The sequence below is a fragment of the Saccostrea echinata genome, unplaced genomic scaffold, assembly GCF_033153115.1.
Source record: "Saccostrea echinata isolate AGI-Se365-2 ecotype Australia unplaced genomic scaffold, CSIRO_AGI_Sech_v1 ptg000054l, whole genome shotgun sequence".
In the NCBI taxonomy this organism is placed as follows: Eukaryota; Metazoa; Mollusca; class Bivalvia; order Ostreida; family Ostreidae; genus Saccostrea; species Saccostrea echinata.
In genome coordinates, this window is record NW_026889803.1 from 19,353,485 (window position 1) to 19,377,270 (window position 23,786).

General features: G+C 33.2%; 1 long non-coding RNA gene across 1 annotated transcript; it reads right to left on the reverse strand.

The window, feature by feature from the left end:
• Positions 1-11,622: 11,622 nt before the first annotated feature.
• On the reverse strand, positions 11,623-13,929 carry LOC133172423 (uncharacterized). Its single transcript, XR_009718939.1, has 3 exons — positions 13,857-13,929; positions 12,203-12,367; positions 11,623-11,741 (listed from the first exon to the last, which is right to left on the reverse strand). It is a non-coding gene; the product is annotated as an uncharacterized LOC133172423 (long non-coding RNA).
• Between the last annotated feature and the right edge of the window lie 9,857 nt (positions 13,930-23,786).

Sequence of the window (23,786 nt, forward strand, 5' to 3'; positions counted from 1 at the left end):
AAAACGGAAATCGGACATATCTGACGACCGGAAGTGAATTTTGCAAAATCCTTCAAAAAGTTTTTAGTTTATTTCATTTGTCATAATCCCTGAAAGTTTCAAGAAAATCCATCGAGCCATCTCTGAGAAATCGCTTGGACAAAAAACGGGAAAAAAATAATAATAATAATAACTAGATACTTATTGCCTAGGCAATAACAGGTCTTCCGTTTTCTTGACTTCTTCGAAAAAAAAAAAACCCACAATCTTGTCAATAAAATTACTCTAAATAATTAACAAAAGTTATCTCAAGGCTTCCAAAGATATGTAAATACAAATAAAAACAAACTGAATTATTTTCCTGTTTTCTTTATGTACATGTACTTCATCATGAACGAAAGTGCTCCAAACGAATAAAATGTTCATTCTACACCTAAATTTTTCACAACTGACCCTCCCTAAAAGTTTCCATTCAAAACTACTCATGTTTGAGACAACTTCCGGTTTTTCGATTGGCACTTCCGCTGAAAATAAATTGCATGGTTATGGTATATCTAACATCCGCACTAGCCAAACATTTCTGTAAAAAGAAAAAAAAAACTTTAAAAATTCACTTTCTTTCATCGCTTCCTGTCACGACCGGAAGTGACAGCAACGTACGATTTTTACATGATGTAGATAAACTGAGGACTGAGTATTAATTCTGAAAGTTTTAGACTTCAGTCATGTACTGTTTTTGAGCAATTAGGTGAACAAAATCTCAATTTGAGGACAGAAAAACACACGACCGGAAGTGCATTTTCCTAAGATGGTTGACGTCACACTAGACAATTGCAGTCTCAATAACATGTGTAAAAATCATTTCAAAAACTTTATCAATAGTGATATTTTTGGGAAAGTTAAAAATCCCAATTACATAGTTTCTCTCTTATAACCGGAAGTTGTCGTTTTTTGTTTCCAGTGAGACCAACATATATTGAAACTGTGAAAGAAATTCAATTATATGATGCAAGTTTTATTTCAAAAGAGAAAAGTTTAAATTTTTGATTTCTTTGATCACTTCCTGTAACGACCGGAAGTGACGGCTGACGCTATTAACCCAAAGGGTTTTGCCTACTCATTAAGTTCTATTACTCATATAAGTTTGGTGTCTTAATCTCTTACCGTTTCTGAGATCTCACTTTGACAAGTTCTTATTTTGCAGACAGTAAAACACGCGACCGGAAGTGAATTTTACCAAGATATTTGACGTTACTCTAGACATTTGCAGTCTAAATAACATATCTTAAAATCATTTCAAATACTTCATCTATAAGCGATATTTATGGGAAAGTAAAATGCTCAAATTATGTAGTTTTTCGCTTATAACCGGAAGTTGACGTTTCTGTTTCCGGTGGGACCAACATATTTCGAAACTGCAAAACAGATGCAATAATATGATGCAAGATTTAATTAAAAGAAGAAAAGTTGAAATTTTCGATTTCTTTGATCACTTCCTGTGACGACCGGAAGTGACGACTGACAAATTTAAACATGTTCCACAAACGTACTTGTCATGATCTATAATTCCTGAAAGTTTGGTGTCTTAATCTTTTACCGTTTCTGAGAAAACGTCTGGACATGAACTCTTTTGAAAAAACGGAAATCGGACATATCTGACGACCGGAAGTGAATTTTGCAAAATCCTTCAAAATGTTTTTAGTTTATTTCATTTGTCATAATCCCTGAAAGTTTCAAGAAAATCCATCGAGCCATCTCTGAGAAATCGCTTGGACAAAAAACGGGAAAAAATAATAATAATAATAACTAGATGAGATCTCGTTGCGAGCAACGAGTGGGTCTTCCGTCCGATTTTTGATAAGATGAGATAAGAATTTGACTGAGATTTTTGTTCAAATATAATGATATAAATAAATTGTTAAGACGAACAATTTTGCTTTAATAATGTTTTACAAAATGTTGATCATTAAAGGAATATAGATTAAAGACTTTCGGCCCTTCTTGGCCCCTAATGTGAGAAGTCAGCCCCTTTTTCTTGATATCATTTTAAAGCTCTCATGATTTTGAACACTTTTTGTTCAACAACTAGTCAGAAATTCTTTTTTTGTTTTCGGGATATATGCAAAAGAAATATTAAAGGCCCGCCCGTCAAGTCCTAAATGGGGACGTCTAGCAAAAATTGAAAGAGTGCATATTTTTCAGAATATTATTTTGATCGTCTTTTGTTCAATACTGTTTATCAAAATATTCTTCCTTTTCGAGATATATTGCGCCAAAGATTATGCAATCTGCCCCCCTAAAGACTCCTAACTGTGTAATATATGATATCAACATCATGTTGTTTAGATAAAGTGTGTGAAGATGAACTATTTCGCTTCAGTAATATAATACAAAATATTAATCATTTAAGAGTTATTGAGTGTATACTTTCGGCCCCTCTCAGCCCCTTATTTAATGGGTCAGCCCCCTTTTTCTTCATATCACTTTAAAGCTCTCATAATTTTGAACACTTTTTGTTCAACAACTATTCAGAAATTCTTTTTCGTTTCCGAGCTATATGCAAAAGATATATTTAGGGGCCAGCCCTTCAACTCCTTAATGGGGAAGTTTAGCAAAAATTGAAAGGTTAAATATTGTTTAGAATATTGTGTTGAACATCTTTTGTTCAATATTGCTTATCAAAATATTTCCCACTTTTGAGATATAAGGCGTCAAAGATTTAGCATTCTGGTCTCTTATGGCCCCTAATTATGTAACATATGACGTGAATATCATAATATATAGTTGTAAATTGTTGAGATGAACATTTTTGCTTCAGTAATATATTACAAAATATTGATCGTTAAAGAGTTATTGATCAAAGACTTTCGGCCCCTCTCAGCCCCTATTTTGAGGGGCCAGCCCCTTTTTCTTCATATCACTTTAAAGCTCTCATGATTTTGAACACTTTTTGTTCAATAACTATTCAGAAATTCTTTTTCGTTTCCGATCTATATGCAAAAGATATATTTAGGGGCCAGCCCTTCAACTCCTTAGTGGGGAAGTTTAGCAAAAATTGAAAGGTTAAATATTGTTTAGAACATTATTTTGAACATCTTTTGTTCAATATTGCTTATCAAAATATTTCCAACTTTTGATATATAAGGCATCAAAGATTTAGCATTCTGGCCCCTTATGGCCCCTAATAATGTAACATATGACGTGAATATCATAATATATAGTTATAAATTGTTGAGATGAACATTTTTGCTTCAGTAATGTATTACAAAATATTGATCGTTAAAGAGTTATTGATCAAAGACTTTTGGCCCCTCTCAGCCCCTATTTTTAGGGGCCAGCCCCTTTTTCTTCATATCACTTTAAAGCTCTCATGATTTTGAACACTTTTTGTTCAACAACTATTCAGAAATTCTTTTTCGTTTCCGAGCTATATGCAAAAGATATATTTAGGGGCCAGCCCTTCAACTCCTTAGTGGGGAAGTTTAGCAAAAATTGAAAGGTTAAATATTGTTTAGAACATTATTTTGAACATCTTTTATTCAATATTGCTTATCAAAATATTTCCCACTTTCGAAATATAGAGTGCCAAAGATTTGGCATTCTGGCCCCTTATGGCCCCTTATTATGTAACATATGACATAAATATTATAATATGCAGTTGTAAATTGTTAAGATAAACATTTTTGCTTCAGTAATGTATACCAAAATATTAATCGTTAAAGAGTTATTGATTTAATACTTTCGGCCCCTCTCGGCCCCTAATATGATAAGTCAGCCCTTTTTTCTTGATATCATATTAAAGATCTTGTCATTCTGCACAAATATTGTTCAGTATGTTTTTACAAAATAATTATACTTTAAAAGATATGATACAAAATGTCTCAAAAATTCAATCATAATTCGTGTCCTAAATTTTGACCCCTACCGAGCTTCCATACTAAGCACTTCCGGAAAATATCCAAACCCAGGTGCAAAATGGCAACATGTCCTCTATCATCACTGAAAATTTCAGCGCTCTAGCTTAAGCCGTTTTTGAGTTCCATCGCAGACAAGGAGGTCCTCTGAATTTTGATAAAAGGGAGATAACTCCCGACTGGAAGTGATTTTCAAAAAATTGAAAAAAATGTATAAGGTTCAGATGAAGATACATCTTCCCTGAAAATTTCAAGTAAATCGATCGAGCCATCTCCGAGAAATCGTCTGCACAAAAATTGTAAAGAAAAAAAGAATAATAACTAGATGAGATCTCGTTGCGAGCAACGAGTGGGTCTTCCGTCCGATTTTTGATAAGATGAGATACGAATTTGACTGAGATTTTCGTTCATAAATATATAAATAGTGAAAACGTACAATTTGCTTCAGTTATGTTTTACAAAATTTTTATCATTATGGCACCAAAAAACGGAATGTTTGATGAAGATTTTAAAATATTTATAGTAGCAGATCATGAAAATGAACATTACTGTAAAAGGGTTATAGATAAAAGACTTTTGGCCCCTCTGAGCCCCTAATTTGACGGGTCACCCCCTTTTTCTTGATATCACATGAAAGGTCTTGTAGTTCTGAAGACTTTTTGTTCAACAACTATTCAGAAGTTTCGTTTCGTTTTCGAGATATGTAGACTTGAAATATTTTGGGGCCGTCCCTTTACATCCTTATAGGGGCTGTTTAGGAAAAATTCAAAGGATGCAAATTGTTGAGAACATCATTCTAAATAACTTTTGTTCAATATTGCTTTTCAAAATATTCCCTTCTTTCAAGATATAAAGCTTCAAAAATGAAGCATTCTGGCCCCTTGTGGCCCCTAATTACTTAACATTTGATGACACTTTTAAGATATATAGTTGCAGATTGTGAAGATGAACATTTTTGCTTCAATTATTTATATCAAAATATTTAACGTTAAGGAGATATAGGTGAAAGACTTTTGGCCCCACTGAGCACCTAATTTGAGAGGTCAGCCCCTTTTTCTTGATATCACATGAAAGGTCTTGTAATTTTAAAGACTTTCTGTTCAACAACTATTCAGAAGTTTCTTTTCGTTTTCGAGATATGTAGACTTGAAATATTTAGGGGCCGTCCCTTTAAGTCCTTATAGGGGTTGTTTAGGAAAAATTCAAAGGATGCACATTGTTCAAATCATCATTCTAAACAACTTTTGTTCAATATTGCTTTTCAAAATGTTTCCCCTTTTCGAGATATAAAGCCTCAAAGATTAAGCATTCTGGCCCCTTATGGCCCCTAATTACGTAATATTTGATGAAAATTTTAAAATAAATAGTTGCAGATTGTGAAGATGAACATTTTTGCTTCTATAATTAATATCAAAATATTTAACGTTAAGGAGATATAGGTGAAAGACTTTTGGCCCCTCTGAGCCCCTAATTTGAGGGGTCAGCCCCTTTTTCTTGATATCACATGAAAGGTCTTGTAATTCTGAAGACTTTTTGCTCAACAAGTATTCAGAAGTTTCGTTTCGTTTTCGAGATATGTGGACTTCAAATATTTAGGGGCCGTCCCTTTAAGTCCTTATAGGGACTGTTTAAGAAAAATTCAAAGGATGCACATTGTTGAGATCATCATTCTAAACAACTTTTGTTCAATATTGCTTTTCAAAATGTTTCCCCTTTTCGAGATATAAAGCGTCAAAGATTAAGCATTCTGGCCCCTTGTGGCCCCTAATTATGTGCCATACGACGTAAAAATCATAATATATAGTTGTAAATTGTTAAGATAAATATTTTTGCTTCAGTAATGTATACCAAAATATTGATTCTTTAAGAGTTATCGATTTTAGAATTTTGGCCCCTCTCGGCCCCTAATGTGATGAGTCAGCGCTTTTTTCTTGATATCATCTTACAGATCTTGCCAGTCTGCACAAATTTTGTTCAATATGTTTTAACAAAATAATTATACTTTAAAAGATATGACACAAAATGTCTCAAAAATTCACTCATGATTCGTGTCCTAAATTTCGACCCCTACCGAGCCTCCATACTAGGCACTTCCGGAAAATATCTAAACCCAGGTGCCTAATGGCAACATGTCCTCTATCATCACTGAAAATTTCAGCGCTCTAGCTTAAGCCGTTTTTGAGTTCCATCGCAGACAAGGAGGTCCTTTGAATTTTTATAAAAAGGCGATAACTTCCGACCGGAAGTGATTTTCAAAAAACGATATTGCCGGAATTAACTTCAGATGTCAACTCATCTACCATGAAAATTTGAATAAAATCGAACGAGCCATCTCCGAGAAATCTTCTGCACAAATTTTGTAAAGAAAAAAAAGAATAATAATAATAACTAGATGCGATCTCGTTGCGAGCAACGAGTGGTCTTCCATCCGATTTTTGATAGGATGAGATAAGAATTTGACTGAGATTTTCGTTCAAATATAATAATATAAATAAATTGTTAAGACGAACAATTTTGCTTTAGTAATGTTTAACAAAATATTGATTATTAAAGGGTTATAGATTAAAGACAATTTTGGCCCTTCTCGGCCCCTAATGTGAGAGGAAAGCCCCTTTTTCTTGATATCATCTTAAAGCTCTCATGATTTTGAACACTTTTTGTTCAACAACTATTCATAAATTCTTTTTTTGTTTTCGGGATATATGCAAAAGGAATATTAAGGACCGGCCCTTCAAGTCCTAAATGGGGACGTCTAGCAAAAATTTAAAGAGTACATATTGTTCAGAATATTATTTTGAACGTCCTTTGCTCAATACTGTTTATCAAAATATTCTTCCTTTTCGAGATATATTGCGCCTAAGATTATGCAATCTGGCCCCTGAAGACCCCTTATTGCGTAGCATATGATATCAACATCATGTTACTTAGGCAAAAAGTGTGAAGATGAACTATTTCGCTTCAGTAATGTATTACAAAATATTGATCATTAAAGAGTTATTGATTGTATACTTTCGGCCCCTCTCGGCCCCTAATTTAAGGGGTCAGACCCTTTTCCTTGATATCACCTTTAAGCGCTCATGATTTTGAACACTTTTTGTTCAACAACTAGTCAGAAATTCTTTTTCGTTTCTGAGATATTTGCAAAAGAAGTATTTAAGGGCCGGCCCTTCAACTCCTTAATGGGGACGTTTAGCAAAACATGATAGGTTGCATATTGTTTAGAACATTATTTTGAACATCTTTTGTTAAATATTGCTTATCAAAATATTTCCCACTTTTGAGATATAAAGCGTCAAAGAATTAGCATTCTGGGCCCTTATGGCCCCTAATTATGTAACATATGATGTGAATATCATAATATATAGTTGTAAATTGTTGAGATAAACATTTTTTCTTCAGTAATGCATTTCAAAATATTGATCGTTAAAGAGTTATTGTTCAAAAACTTTCGGCCCCTTTCAGCCCCTACTATGAGGGGCCAGCCCCTTTTTCTTCATATGACTTTAAAGCTCTCATGATTTTAAACACTTCTTGTTCAACAACTAGTCAGAAATTCTTTTTCGTTTCTGAGATATTTGCAAAAGAAATATTTAGGGGCCGGCCCTTCAACTCCTTAATGGGGATGTATAGCAAAAAATGAAAGGTTGCATATTGTTTAGAACATTATTTTGAACATCTTTTGTTCAATATTGCTTATCAAAATATTTCCCACTTTTGAGATATAAAGCGTCAAAGATTTAGCATTCTGGCCCCTTATGGCCCCTTATTATGAAACATATGATGTGAATATTGTAATATATAGTTGTAAATTGTTGAGATAAACATTTTTGCTTCAGTAATGCATTACAAAATATTGATCGTTAAAGAGTTATTGATTTAATACTTTTGGCCCCTCTCGGCCCCTAACATGACAAGTCAGCCCTTTTTTCTTGATATCACGATAAAGATCTTGTCATTCTGCACAAATATTGTTCAGTATGTTTTAACAAAATAATTATACTTTAAAAGATATGATACAAAATGTCCCAAAAGTTCATTCATGATTCGTGTCCTAAATTTCGACCTCTACCGAGCTTCCATACTAGGCACTTCCGGAAGATATCTAAACCCAGGTGCATAATGGCAACATGTCCACTATCATCACTGAAAATTTCAGCGCTCTAGCTTAAACCGATTTTAAGTTCCATCACAGACAAGGAGGTCCTCTGAATTTTAATAAAAGGGCGATAACTTCCAACCGGAAGTGATTTTGCAAATTTTGAAATGCCGGTACAAACTTCAGATGACAAGACATAAACTCTGAAAATTTGAAGTAAATCGATCAATTCATCTCTGAGAAATCTTCTGCACAAAATCGGTAAGGAGAAAAAAAAGAAGAATAACTAGATGCGATCTCGTTGCGAGCAACGAGTGGGTCTTCCGTCCGATTTTTGATAAGATGAGATACGAATTTGACTGAGATTTTCGTTCATAAATATATAAATAGTGAAAACGTACAATTTGCTTCAGTTATGTTTAACAAAATTTTGATCTAAAAACCTAAAAACACAATGTTTGATGAAGATTTTAAAATATTTATAGTAGCAGATCGTGAAGAGGAACATTACTGTAAAAGGGTTATAGATAGAAGACTTTTGGCCCCTCTGAGCCCCTAATTCGAGGGGTCAGCCCCTTTTTCTTGATATCACATGAAAGGCCTTGTCATTCTGAAGACTTTTTGTTCAACTACTATTCAGAAGTTTCGTTTCGTTTTCGAGATATGTAGACTTGAAATATTTAGGGGCCGTCCCTTTAAGTCCTTATAGGGGCTGTTTAGGAAAAATTAAAAGGATGCACATTGTTGAGAACATCATTCTAAACAACTTTTGTTCAATATTGCTTTTCAAAATGTTTCCCCTTTTCGAGATATAAATCGCCAAAGATTAAGCATTCTGGCCCCTTATGGCCCCTAATTACGTAATATTTGAAGAATACTTTAAGATATATAGTTGCAGATTGTGAAGATGAACATTTTTGCTTCAATTATTTATATCAAAATATTTAACGTTAAGGTATTAAAAATGAAAGAATTTTGGCCCCTCTGAGACCCTAATTTGAGGGGTCAGCCCCTTTTTCTTGATATCACATGAAAGTTCTTGTAATTCTGAAGACTTTTTGTTCAACAACTATTCAGAAGTTTCATTTAGTTTTCGAGATATGAAGACTTGAAATATTTAGGGGCCGTCCCTTTAAGTCCTTATAGGGACTGTTTAGGAAAAATTAAAAGGACCCACATTGTTGAGAACATCATTCTAAACAACTTTTGTTCATTATTGCTTTTCAAAATGTTTCTCCTTTTCGAGATATAAAGCCTCAAAGATTAAGCATTCTGGCCCCTTATGGCCCCTAATTACGTAATATTTGATGAAAATTTTAAGATATATAGTTGCAAATTGTGAAGATGAACATTTTTGCTTCTATAATTAATATCAAAATATTTAACGTTAAGGAGATATAGGTGAAAGACTTTTGGCCCCTCTGAGCCCCTAATTTGAGGGGTCAGCCCCTTTTTCTTGATATCACATGAAAGGTCTTGTAATTCTGAAGACTTTTTGCTCAACAAGTATTCAGAAGTTTCGTTTCGTTTTCGAGATATGTGGACTTCAAATATTTAGGGGCCGTCCCTTTAAGTCCTTATAGGGACTGTTTAAGAAAAATTCAAAGGATGCACATTGTTGAGATCATCATTCTAAACAACTTTTGTTCAATATTGCTTTTCAAAATGTTTCCCCTTTTCGAGATATAAAGCGTCAAAGATTAAGCATTCTGGCCCCTTGTGGCCCCTAATTATGTGCCATACGACGTAAAAATCATAATATATAGTTGTAAATTGTTAAGATAAATATTTTTGCTTCAGTAATGTATACCAAAATATTGATTCTTTAAGAGTTATCGATTTTAGAATTTTGGCCCCTCTCGGCCCCTAATGTGATGAGTCAGCGCTTTTTTCTTGATATCATCTTACAGATCTTGCCAGTCTGCACAAATTTTGTTCAATATGTTTTAACAAAATAATTATACTTTAAAAGATATGACACAAAATGTCTCAAAAATTCACTCATGATTCGTGTCCTAAATTTCGACCCCTACCGAGCCTCCATACTAGGCACTTCCGGAAAATATCTAAACCCAGGTGCCTAATGGCAACATGTCCTCTATCATCACTGAAAATTTCAGCGCTCTAGCTTAAGCCGTTTTTGAGTTCCATCGCAGACAAGGAGGTCCTTTGAATTTTTATAAAAAGGCGATAACTTCCGACCGGAAGTGATTTTCAAAAAACGATATTGCCGGAATTAACTTCAGATGTCAACTCATCTACCATGAAAATTTGAATAAAATCGAACGAGCCATCTCCGAGAAATCTTCTGCACAAATTTTGTAAAGAAAAAAAAGAATAATAATAATAACTAGATGCGATCTCGTTGCGAGCAACGAGTGGTCTTCCATCCGATTTTTGATAGGATGAGATAAGAATTTGACTGAGATTTTCGTTCAAATATAATAATATAAATAAATTGTTAAGACGAACAATTTTGCTTTAGTAATGTTTAACAAAATATTGATTATTAAAGGGTTATAGATTAAAGACAATTTTGGCCCTTCTCGGCCCCTAATGTGAGAGGAAAGCCCCTTTTTCTTGATATCATCTTAAAGCTCTCATGATTTTGAACACTTTTTGTTCAACAACTATTCATAAATTCTTTTTTTGTTTTCGGGATATATGCAAAAGGAATATTAAGGACCGGCCCTTCAAGTCCTAAATGGGGACGTCTAGCAAAAATTTAAAGAGTACATATTGTTCAGAATATTATTTTGAACGTCCTTTGCTCAATACTGTTCACTGGGTGAAATAAGCAGTTTCCCGTCATGGGAAACTATATGGAAACCACATGGAAACCTCATGTTTACATCATGTTTCCTAGTGGTTTCCACAGCGGATGCCAGGTTATTCCGTCAAGTTTCCGTACCACGGAAACTACTACGCTCCGATTCCATAAGGTATCCCGAACCACGGAAACCTCAGGAAACCTGAAGTTTCCTGAGCCTCCATGTAGTTTCCCGTAATGGGAAACCTGAAGATTCCACTGGTTTCCATAATTAGGAAACTATGTGGAATCGGAGCGTAGTGGTTTCCATGGAATGGAAACTCAATGGAATCCTCAGATTTCCCATGAACGGAAACTAGAGGAAACCTCGTGATTTCCCAAGTTTCCATGACTCAGGAAACTATATGGAATTGGAGCGTAGCAATTTCCGTGTCATGGAAACTTGGTGGAATTATCTTGTGTCTCATAAAAAGGAAATTACGGGGAAACTTCAAGATTCCCTTATTTTTCTGAGACAGGAAGCAATGTGTAATTGTGGTGTAATAGTTTCCATACCATGGAAACTACAGGGTAGGTTGAGCATTTCAATTTCGAAAAATGATTGACAAGCAACTGGAACCTCAAGGATCCCTGTATTTTCCATGGTTAATTTTTCTTGTCTAGAATGTGAAAACAGAACAGCAGGTTTAAATCAAAATTTATATTATTAATTTCCTTGGTAAACTGTGTTTTCTTTTCAAAATCTATCAAGAAAATGTATAAAAAGGAAAAAGCATTATCAAATCATATGTTTAATAATTCATTTGATGTGCAAAAACATTATTTGAAAATGATATCAAAATAAATAAAAGCATATATCTTGGTACACAATGAAGTAGTCTTTCACATCTAAGTCCATTCATAAAAACTTCTTTAAATACTCTATACTTCTTTCAACATCAGCTTCCTTTGTATTTTCTTCACATCATCTGCAATCTGCGATCTGCAATATATTTTCATATAAAATTATTATTTGATGTAAGAATTGTATGCTTGAATATTATTTAGAAATCTTACAAGATCACTCAATGTCCTTTAATGTACCAATATCAGTGATTATAATTAGTTTCAGTCTTTAAATTTAATGACATGAAATCCGAATAATGAACATTACATAGTAAGATTTTAAGCCAGATTAATATTAAAGTGGGTAAGATTGAGAATATGACCATCTCGTACATGTAGAACACTGCTTTTAGTTGAGTGAATTGGAGAGAAATGTGCTCTGGACAAGGATATTATGAATCTTTTTTTTTTCTTATTGACATTTGACCTAGAAATTTTGTTAAAGATCACTAAAAACCCTTCATCCCATGGCACACAAGCAAGATCATACCAAGGGAGAAAAATTATGCTCTGGACAAGGACTTTAAATAAAGATATATAGTGTGTTTTGATACTGACCTTTGACCTTGATAATTGGTCCAAGGTCACTTTTTACCCTCCATCCACAGGCACTCTATGAGTTAAATTTGAGTGAGATTGGGCTAAGAGGAGAAAAAATATACTCAGGACAAGTGATATCAGATGGACAGACAGATCATCTCATGGCATCTGCAGAACAGGACCCTAAAAAAACCAATGCACATACATGTTAAGCTACATCCATGCAAGTCAATATGAATTCATCATATGTTGCATTGCATACACATGTTTTAATCATGTTTAATACCTTATGAATAATTTCATATTGCATGTACACTCAGTTTACATACAAATAATCTAAATTTCATCAAAAACGACCAACATATCAGCCATTCAAGATTTAGCTAATCAACTTTCAGTACAAGTTCTATATGCTATATCATATGTACAGACACATACTAGTATTATTTACCTGCATTCTAAATCTTGTTTTATGTCATTGAAAATTAAGGCGATAGCCATTACCGATAACCAGTTTTTACCCCCAATTTACATACATGAATGCTGTAATGTTTGTTCAAAACTTCTCATTTATAAATATTATCTTATAGTATATTTAGTTAACATATACCTACAGTTAAAGCTTCAAAGTGTTTCATTGAATATTTTAGAAATTACAGTCATCAAAATACTGACCAGCCAAAAATCAGTAAATTTTTATTTTTCATTTTTGTCTTGTTTCATTTAACATATTTCAATGTTAGAAAGTTTTAGTAAGTTATAATATTTACTACTTTAGCATAGCCATACAGTTGAACTTTGGCATCTTGAATACCATAGATATGTCGAAGTAATTTGGAAGTATTCTTTAAATATTTTACTCCTGATATCTCGAATCCTCAAATACATGTATCACAAAATAATTTTAATTGAACTTTGAACCTTGAGAAAAGGACTCTTAAACAAATATTCATTATTCTTAAAATAAAGTCTACAGGTTACAAAATTATAAGTTGCTCAACAATGATCATATCAATAATATCTGAAAGAGTTGATCATTTCCCCTTGGGGTGAAGGGGGGGGGGCTTCCTCTGTACAATTTAAAATATCCTTACTTTGTGTCAACCTTGGTTAAAATTAGTGGTTCTTGAGAAGAAGTTGAAAATGTGAAAAGCTCACTGATGGATTGACAGTTTGATGGACAAAAGACAAAACAAAAGGTATCAGAAAAGTTCACTCGAGTTTTTAGCTCGGGTGAACTAAAATCCTCACTGCATGGTGTATATTGTGCTAGACATCATCCAGACAGAAAATTTTATAGAGAAGTGAAAAAGACTCCAAGCCATACAATTTCATAAGGCCAAACAAAAAAAATATGTTTGTTTACTGTTACATGCTGAAATAAAATAGGGTTTGTACGTAGATTAAGATGCATGTAAAAGTTAAACTGACGAATGAGTGACTTATGGATTTTTACAACGAAAAAAAATTTGGGTTGGCTATTAGATATTGGGTCGGGGGGGGGGGGGGGGGGGGGGGAGTAACTGTAAACAAACATTTTTTATTATTATGCCTAACCTGTTGTAGTTTGCAGCTGATAGTTCAACATTCCAATTAAAATTGGAATCAAGTTCTTTTCTTTTAATGCAATTGTCATACATGCCTATTTATGATTGAATTAATTACCACTTACCACATGATCACATCTTGATTCATCATACATCTTTAGTTACTGGTTCTCCTTTAATGTCAATTTTCTTCTCTCTGAAAGAATATATTATGTACAGTTACTACACTGTATTGCATTCTGATTTCACTTATAAGACTAACAATAAACAAGAGTCCTAGGGGCCACATTGCTCACCTGAGCACTTTGGGTAGGAAAAAGCATAAATCAGTTCTGTATTTAAAAGTTTAAATATAAAAGTGGTTCAGAAGGAGGGGGGAGGGGGTTATGAATTCTATACTTTCAAAGGATGCTTTTGAATTAATATGATACATATTAGCATTGCTGTTCTTAATAAGAAAATTATTATTGATATATTCCTTTTCTTCCTTTTTACAGTAAAACTCGGTTATAATGAAGTCACTGGGACCTGTGAAATTACTTCGCTATATCCTTAATTTGTTATATCCATATAAGAATTAGTAAAATTTATTTAGCTGGGGATCCAAGAAAACTTCGCTATATCTGTGAATTCACAATATCCGTGTTCGTACTAAATGAGTTTTACTGTAACTATAATCCCCTGTTATGGCCCCTTTATTTTCCTGGGGAGTGAGGGGGGAGTGTCATGATTTGAATAAATTGAATCTACATTACTTCAGGATGCTTTTATATTATTATGACCAATTTTGACTATATTGGTCTTGAGAAGAATTTTAAAGATCTTTCCTATGTATCAGTATTGTTAGTAAAATGTTGGTCACTGATTGTGGCCCCATCCTACCCATGGGGGTCATGATTTGAACAAACTTGCATCTACACTGCCTGAAGATGCTTCCATAGAAATATGACAAATCATGGCTTTGCTGTTCTTGAATAGAAGAAATTTCTAAAATTTTTCTTATGTACTTTGATCCTTCATTGTAGCCCCGTCCTACCCCGGGGGTCATGATTTGAACTGTTTAAATTTCCATCGATGATGATGTCCTTCGTGAATAATCTGATAAGTTGAGATTGCGGACACTTTTTGTTTTAATATTGATGACTTAATCGTAATTTAGTAGGAGAAATAATTCATTTTTACCTTGTCGTTACATCATAAAAAGTCCAAAAGTACAACAAGTTGCATTCCGAGAACACATGTATTCAAACCGGATATATGTTTGTCTGTATTAACAGAGAAACCATATTCGGTACAAACATTATTATCCGATTTAACAACGAAAAAAAATTTCATACACTTTTCATTTATTTACAGAGAGAGAGAACTATTATAGTAAGCATTCATTTTCATTAAAAAAATCTACAAAGGCGAAACGTTAACATACAACATACGAATTATGGATGTTTCGGGACCGCGATGTTTCGGGACCCCGACGTTTCGGGACCTGACAACACGTTTCGGGACTTGGGTTAACACGTTTCGGGACTTGGGCTAACACGTTTCGGGACTCCTAAATATTTTGTAAAGGAAATGAAATAAAACTTGTTTACTTGTGTTTTTATGTATATACATGTATAATTTCTCAGTTTGATACACAATTTATAATTTAAGAAGCACTGATTGGAGTTTTTATTAGTTTTAAAGTTTGCCTGCGGCATGGAGCACGCCTGCCGAGAAAATCAAACGCCCGCGGTGTTGTCTCTTTAATTTCTTATTACAGTATTTGATATATTACCTTTATAAAGTATTTGGTTAACATTTGACCAGAATTTAATTCATTTTTTTTTTAAGTATGTATTTGACTTATTTAGGGCCTATAGTGTTTGATACGAGAGTTTGTAGAATTAAAGCCGGGAACTGCTGTGTGAAGACCACGGACGTGTTTTTCTTTCTAAGACTTTCTTTCTCTCCTTTTTAATAATAATTTTAGGTATTTGATTTCATATTTGTTTACAAAATTTACAAAGGCTCAAGCTAGCACATGTGCAGTAAAAACTTTACGTTTTACGGGTAGTTGTTTTGAATCAGAATCTTAAATATTCCATGTTCAACTTTTTAAACATCAATGTATAAAATTTATAATTATTATTTCAGGTTATATATGCAACAAAATCATAAAAGCAAATTTATACAAAATGTTACGGGTAAGAGAAATGTTATAACTTAAGCTATAAACTTCCTACACATCCATGTATACGTTAAGTAGAGAAGGAAAAAAAAACGAAATGGGTAAGAAAATCAGCATGTATTTGACATTTCAAATATACATATACGTCAAAGAACAGCTTGTAAAGTAAATTTTACTGAAAGTATGATGTGTATATATATACCATGTAAGCAACATTTGGAAATAAACCAAACTTACTAAATTTCAAAATATAAACACGTTTAACTTATTTTTCATCTTAACGTTTCAAAGTTAGACAATTTCTTCGTCTATGCAAAGTACATGCATGTACTCGATGGCTTAAGAAAAATGATGAAAGTAATCGATTTTATTCATTTATTTTAATTAGAAAAAAATTATTCCCACGAAAGTCCCAAATATTCCCGCTATATATTATTGTACTATCAAAATTGTTAATTTGTCTACAATGATATGGATGTCTGAATTTATGTTTACTGTGTATACACAGACTACAAATCTCAATGAAACTCAATTATCAATCTTCTTATATACCCGACCAGTGCGTAATATTATATGTGGTGTTACATAGTTATAGGTACATGACAAACTTTAAATAATACTGTTAATAAATACTAAATATTATTTAATTTGTAAATATTAAATTTTTCATGCTACATGTACGTTGTAAAAGTGTTTAAAAGATCGACATTCCACATTGACTACGTTAACCAGCAGGTCAACTTAAATTTCAAATTTCCACCTTGCCACATTAAATAGATAAAGCTATGATGAAATTTAAAATGTTTTAAAGACATTATTTGAAACGATATCAAATGAAATCATGTTGTTTATACCATTTAATGCTTTTTTTAAAGTATGGTATTTTTTTTTAAATTGAGGGCCAATGTTCTCGCAACATTTGTAAAATATGTTTATTTACAATGTTTTGGAAACTTTAAAAATGTTTTCGTAACATTTCCAGGGAAGAATCTTACAGATAGTATGCCAAAACTTTTTGGAAAAAAAAAAATTGAAACCGTTTGGGAAAAGGTAGACAAAATCAAGATCAAAACATTTTGAAAACCTTTATATTTTGTTGAACTATTGTTTGATTCTGAATTATTTCATTTACCAATAAACAAACGATATTTTTTCCATATTTTTTGATTTTTATTTTCTTGAAATAATTTCAAAAGAAACCACACAATCTTTTTAGTTCCCATTACCGGCGGCGTCTTTATACATGTACGTAACACCTCCCTATGTACAGAGTATCAGTTGGGATATGTGTACCTGATCCCAGTTGTTGTTTTAACAGTTTACTGACATGTTTTTTAAAGAAATATTCGACGGTAGCTGGAGATCACTTGAGTATTTTAAAATATCTATCATCAACCTGAGAACAGGAGAAGATTAAATTTTGGACCCCCCCCCCCATCACCACACACACAAGAAAAAATAACTAATAAAAAAGATGATAAAAAAAAATTAAAAAAATAAAAATGAACATTGTAAAGATTTATTCTTCTTCGTCTGTTATGAAAAAAAAACCCATCAAAGTATATCTTTATGACAATTTTTATTATATATATACATAAAAATTAAAATTCGGATTTAGCTTGAAATATTACGTACTATGTGTAATTAGAATAATATGCTATATCACCATAACAAAATAATTTGTTTAGATCCAGAAAAAATTAACTCAAGTCCCGAATCGTCTTTACCGAAGTTCCGAACCGTCTTGTTGCTAGTCCCGAAACGTCGTATTAGTCAGGTCCCGAAACGTCGTGGTCCCGAAACATCGTGCACCCCAACATACAGCATGGAAAAAGACAAATGTGGTGCCATAGGGCCTAACTATACAAAGTCTACTATCTATACATCTATGATTGAACGTAAAACACTAAATATTGAATAATTCAAGTTTCTCTTTCCGTTTTTTCAATGTGTAAACTAACATATTTAAAACTTTGATATCAAACTTTTCAAAATGGCGTCAAAACGAATGTGGTCTTCGATGGGAAAGATTTGTTCTGCCCAATATTAGTATTATTTACCGTAAAAGTATATAAAAATATACGTACACTAATCCTTGGTTGTTGATCATTGTATTTTTCATAGTTTTAAAGACACTGGGTGGCGAAAACTTTTCACATTTGCACCTTACACCCGAGTCCGTCTTGCTCAACTCCAAAAATGGCGCCTCGTGAAAATTGACCAATGAAATTAAATCCTCTGCAGAGCGATGCATTATGGGAAACGGAACCTGTTTACGTTAATTATGTTAGAGGGTAATAAAAGTTTTTATATATAATATAATTTCCCTATTACGGTGATTATGAGTTCATATCCTTAGTGAAGTTCTTCACTAATCATAGAAAGGGGGTGTTCCTCAATAAATTTGCTGATAATTAGTACATACTATAGAAAACAAAGAGGTTTTCTGAGGGTGACCAGAGACATTTTATGTTTCTGGTGTGACCACTCAAATTATTTGACTTGGGGGGGGGGGGGGCTTGCTACGTAGTGCCCATCCAAACAGAAAATGTCCGGTTACCCCCCCCCCCCCCAACTACTTTTTCATTAAATTATTCATTATTCTGATTAATGTATAATGTCACAACGAAAGATGTTAAACCTTTATACATGTATACATGTTTTAAAATTTGAAGCGTCAGAAAATGAATATTAGTTGAGGACCGTAGAAAATAAGGGGGGGGGGGGGGCATAGTGGACATGCCATACTTCTCTAAACATATTTTTTGCAGTATAGAAAACAAAGCTTATTTCCTGTTGCGCCCCTCAAAATCAACGTTTGATGACTCTTTCTCATCTGTTTATTATTTTGTGACAAGAATGTTGTCCTTTGAAGTCTGCCGTAAATTTCGATCTGCATTTGGCATGCAAATGAACTACATGACATGTATACAGAACAGTATTTTATTTTTAATGATGATGGAAAAGTTCGGTGTCAAAAATTGCTAGTTAGTAGAAGGAATCAGGGTATGTTAGACTAGTATACACTTGTGAAAATCAAGACAAAATAATTTAATTACCAGCAAGGACGGTTCAAGAATAATAAAGATTTGATGATTTTTTTTTTCTCTTGTTCGGCTTTAGATACTATTTTGAACCCCCTCCTTTTTTGGTTTCGATTTTAGCCTGATATCAATAATAATCAGTGGACGAAATTGCTGGACTTTATTCTATTTGCTATATTTTACTTCAAATATCTTTGCCTTTAGTTAAGATAATTCTCACCGTTATAATGTATCAGAATTTTTCACATTAAGTTTGAAAATTGATTTATAAAAAAAGAGAGTAAACACAAGGTGAAAAAACGAACCAATATCTAAGCAAAGGTAGGGAAAACAGTATTTTAATTTGGAAAACACCGGCCCGTAGAATGCGGGGGGGGGGGGGCAGGGGGTAAAAGTAAATGGTTATGCTCTTCTTCTTCTTTTTTTTGGCTTGTCAGATTTTTATGGAAGCCCCCCCCCCCCCACACTTTTGAAACTGTTGCTACTGACCTGAAACACATAATCAAAATAAGCTCAGAATTATTGTAGGTAACCTACAATCATGTCCATTGCGTTCAGAATTTTAGTCGTGACTGGTAACAATTTGTCAATATTTGATCATCTGATTTGTTGAAAAATAATGCCCGGTGTATACTCGTTGATGTGCAGGGCTGTATAATATATACGTGGCTGTAGCCGTTCAGCCAGTACCGCCCTGTATCTTTCATATATAACTTTTTAGTGGTAATTTCTGGTAAGGTTTGCTAGTTAAGAACTTTCTGGTAAAGTTTGTGCCCCATACTGAAATTATACAGGCCTGTGGTTTGAGTAGACAGTTTTAAGTACAGTTTAAAAAAAAAAAAAAAGTAATGTTACATGTAGGGGTATAAAAATCAAGAAATGGACGGCATGTATAAAGAAATGTTTGTACATGTAGAAGTATTGACAATCACCACATCAGTACGTTATACCTAAATATCGAAAGAAACTATTTTCTCTCCATTTTTGGAGGAGGGGAGGGGGCTTAAATTTGAAAGGGGTAACCTTCCGTTTAACATAATACACGATTTAAAAATATTGAGTTTTCGCTAAGCATCTACGTGTAAAACAATAATTTTTTTTCTTCAATGAATTGCCTTAGCATGCAGTTCTTCAGAAGACGTTGTTCTTAAGGAAAAGAAAATCATGTTATATAAATATCATAGACTTTTCTTTATTAAGAGCCAGCATTGGTCTTTGTGTACAAAATGGCTAAATTAAATATACGTGCATATGCATTTAAGACCAACATTATTGTAATTCCCTGCGAAAAATGAAGACATTCACTATATCAGGGTCTGTGTACAGATATATATAAAAATAAGTTATTTAGTTAACACTCATTAATTTTGTATATGAATATTATTCTGCTGTGTTATCTTATCAATGTCTTTGTAGAGGACTATATACGAATTTCACACAAAACATTAGTAATTTAGTTCTTATGTTGTATAATAGATCCACCTGCATCCTTTCTCATAAACAATTTGCGAATTAAGCAGGCAACAAAGTTGATAATTAACAATTCTTTCTACGTTTTCAATATTCAAAGTTTATATTGATGTCAAACAAGGACGATTCGTTATTTACCGATTAAGAAATTTTATTTCATTTATCTATGCACTTACAAATTTGTTTGAAAAAGAATTATGATTTAACACATAACGAGAATTTAGATTTATTCTAGACCGATAGAAAAGTATATATAATTTTTAAACGGTTAGGAAATTTTGTTTTTTAATCAGTAATGAAAAAATAAAATACAATTCTTTTTTTTCCTTCTCTCATTGAACATCTTAAAATTAATGTAGCTTATTTTATCAATATTCTGTGGTCTTAGTACTAATTTAAATTATTTTTTTTTAAATCAAATCAACGGCCAGCAGTTATCACCTAAATTTAAACTGAGTTTGTGGAGACTATGTGTATGTACATGCTTGACCACAGCCCATTGTTCCCCTTACGTAGAAAACCCTCTCAAATCACATAGAATATACAAAAAATACATAGTCGCAGGTGTCTTCGCGACACGTGTCTCCACCTGTGGCACGTGAGAACAGGTGCCCGCGATTACAAGGGTTAGCGCAATGATTGAATTTTATCTGAACAGTTTACACTGATTTTTCTAAAATTAAAATTTGTATTAAATCTTCTCTTACTACTAATTCCAATTCACGTGTCTTTATGAGTTTTACCGAGACTAAAATGTTAAAAAAAATCTTTTATTTGTCACAGAATGTTCAATTTTATTACACAGAATTACACAAACAGTTTTTTTTTATTATTCTTTTGATACACGTTTCCAAAATGTCTATTATCGGGAAGATAGGTGTAAACAACAGCATACGTGTTTTCCATATATCTGGAAAACATGCAGGAAACTACAGGTTGATTGCTTCCATATCGGGAATATACGTGGAAACCACTACTGCATGTTTCCGCGGTTTCCCATATTGGGAAACTTACGGGAAACCACAGGTTGATTGTTTCAAAATCGGGAATCTACGTGGAAACCACTACTGCATGTTTCCACGGTTTCCCATATTGGGAAACTTATGGGAAACCACAGGTTGATTGTTTCCATATCGGGAATCTACGTGGAAACCACTATGTGGTTTCCATAAAATGGAAACTATATGGAAACTACTGATGTCACGATTCCCATATGTTTCCATCGGGTTTCCAAATTTGGGAAACCTGGCTTTTCATCCTGTGGTTTATCAAAATATTCTTCCTTTTCGAGATATATTGCGCCTAAGATTATGCAATCTGGCCCCTGAAGACCCCTTATTGCGTAGCATATGATATCAACATCATGTTACTTAGACAAAAAGTGTGAAGATGAACTATTTCGCTTCAGTAATGTATTACAAAATATTGATCATTAAAGAGTTATTGATTGTATACTTTCGGCCCCTCTCGGCCCCTAATTTAAGGGGTCAGACCCTTTTCCTTGATATCACCTTTAAGCGCTCATGATTTTGAACACTTTTTGTTCAACAACTAGTCAGAAATTCTTTTTCGTTTCTGAGATATTTGCAAAAGAAGTATTTAAGGGCCGGCCCTTCAACTCCTTAATGGGGACGTTTAGCAAAACATGATAGGTTGCATATTGTTTAGAACATTATTTTGAACATCTTTTGTTAAATATTGCTTATCAAAATATTTCCCACTTTTGAGATATAAAGCGTCAAAGAATTAGCATTCTGGGCCCTTATGGCCCCTAATTATGTAACATATGATGTGAATATCATAATATATAGTTGTAAATTGTTGAGATAAACATTTTTTCTTCAGTAATGCATTTCAAAATATTGATCGTTAAAGAGTTATTGTTCAAAAACTTTCGGCCCCTTTCAGCCCCTACTATGAGGGGCCAGCCCCTTTTTCTTCATATGACTTTAAAGCTCTCATGATTTTAAACACTTCTTGTTCAACAACTAGTCAGAAATTCTTTTTCGTTTCTGAGATATTTGCAAAAGAAATATTTAGGGGCCGGCCCTTCAACTCCTTAATGGGGATGTATAGCAAAAAATGAAAGGTTGCATATTGTTTAGAACATTATTTTGAACATCTTTTGTTCAATATTGCTTATCAAAATATTTCCCACTTTTGAGATATAAAGCGTCAAAGATTTAGCATTCTGGCCCCTTATGGCCCCTTATTATGAAACATATGATGTGAATATTGTAATATATAGTTGTAAATTGTTGAGATAAACATTTTTGCTTCAGTAATGCATTACAAAATATTGATCGTTAAAGAGTTATTGATTTAATACTTTTGGCCCCTCTCGGCCCCTAACATGACAAGTCAGCCCTTTTTTCTTGATATCACGATAAAGATCTTGTCATTCTGCACAAATATTGTTCAGTATGTTTTAACAAAATAATTATACTTTAAAAGATATGATACAAAATGTCCCAAAAGTTCATTCATGATTCGTGTCCTAAATTTCGACCTCTACCGAGCTTCCATACTAGGCACTTCCGGAAGATATCTAAACCCAGGTGCATAATGGCAACATGTCCACTATCATCACTGAAAATTTCAGCGCTCTAGCTTAAACCGATTTTAAGTTCCATCACAGACAAGGAGGTCCTCTGAATTTTAATAAAAGGGCGATAACTTCCAACCGGAAGTGATTTTGCAAATTTTGAAATGCCGGTACAAACTTCAGATGACAAGACATAAACTCTGAAAATTTGAAGTAAATCGATCAATTCATCTCTGAGAAATCTTCTGCACAAAATCGGTAAGGAGAAAAAAAAGAAGAATAACTAGATGCGATCTCGTTGCGAGCAACGAGTGGGTCTTCCGTCCGATTTTTGATAAGATGAGATACGAATTTGACTGAGATTTTCGTTCATAAATATATAAATAGTGAAAACGTACAATTTGCTTCAGTTATGTTTAACAAAATTTTGATCTAAAAACCTAAAAACACAATGTTTGATGAAGATTTTAAAATATTTATAGTAGCAGATCGTGAAGAGGAACATTACTGTAAAAGGGTTATAGATAGAAGACTTTTGGCCCCTCTGAGCCCCTAATTCGAGGGGTCAGCCCCTTTTTCTTGATATCACATGAAAGGCCTTGTCATTCTGAAGACTTTTTGTTCAACTACTATTCAGAAGTTTCGTTTCGTTTTCGAGATATGTAGACTTGAAATATTTAGGGGCCGTCCCTTTAAGTCCTTATAGGGGCTGTTTAGGAAAAATTAAAAGGATGCACATTGTTGAGAACATCATTCTAAACAACTTTTGTTCAATATTGCTTTTCAAAATGTTTCCCCTTTTCGAGATATAAATCGCCAAAGATTA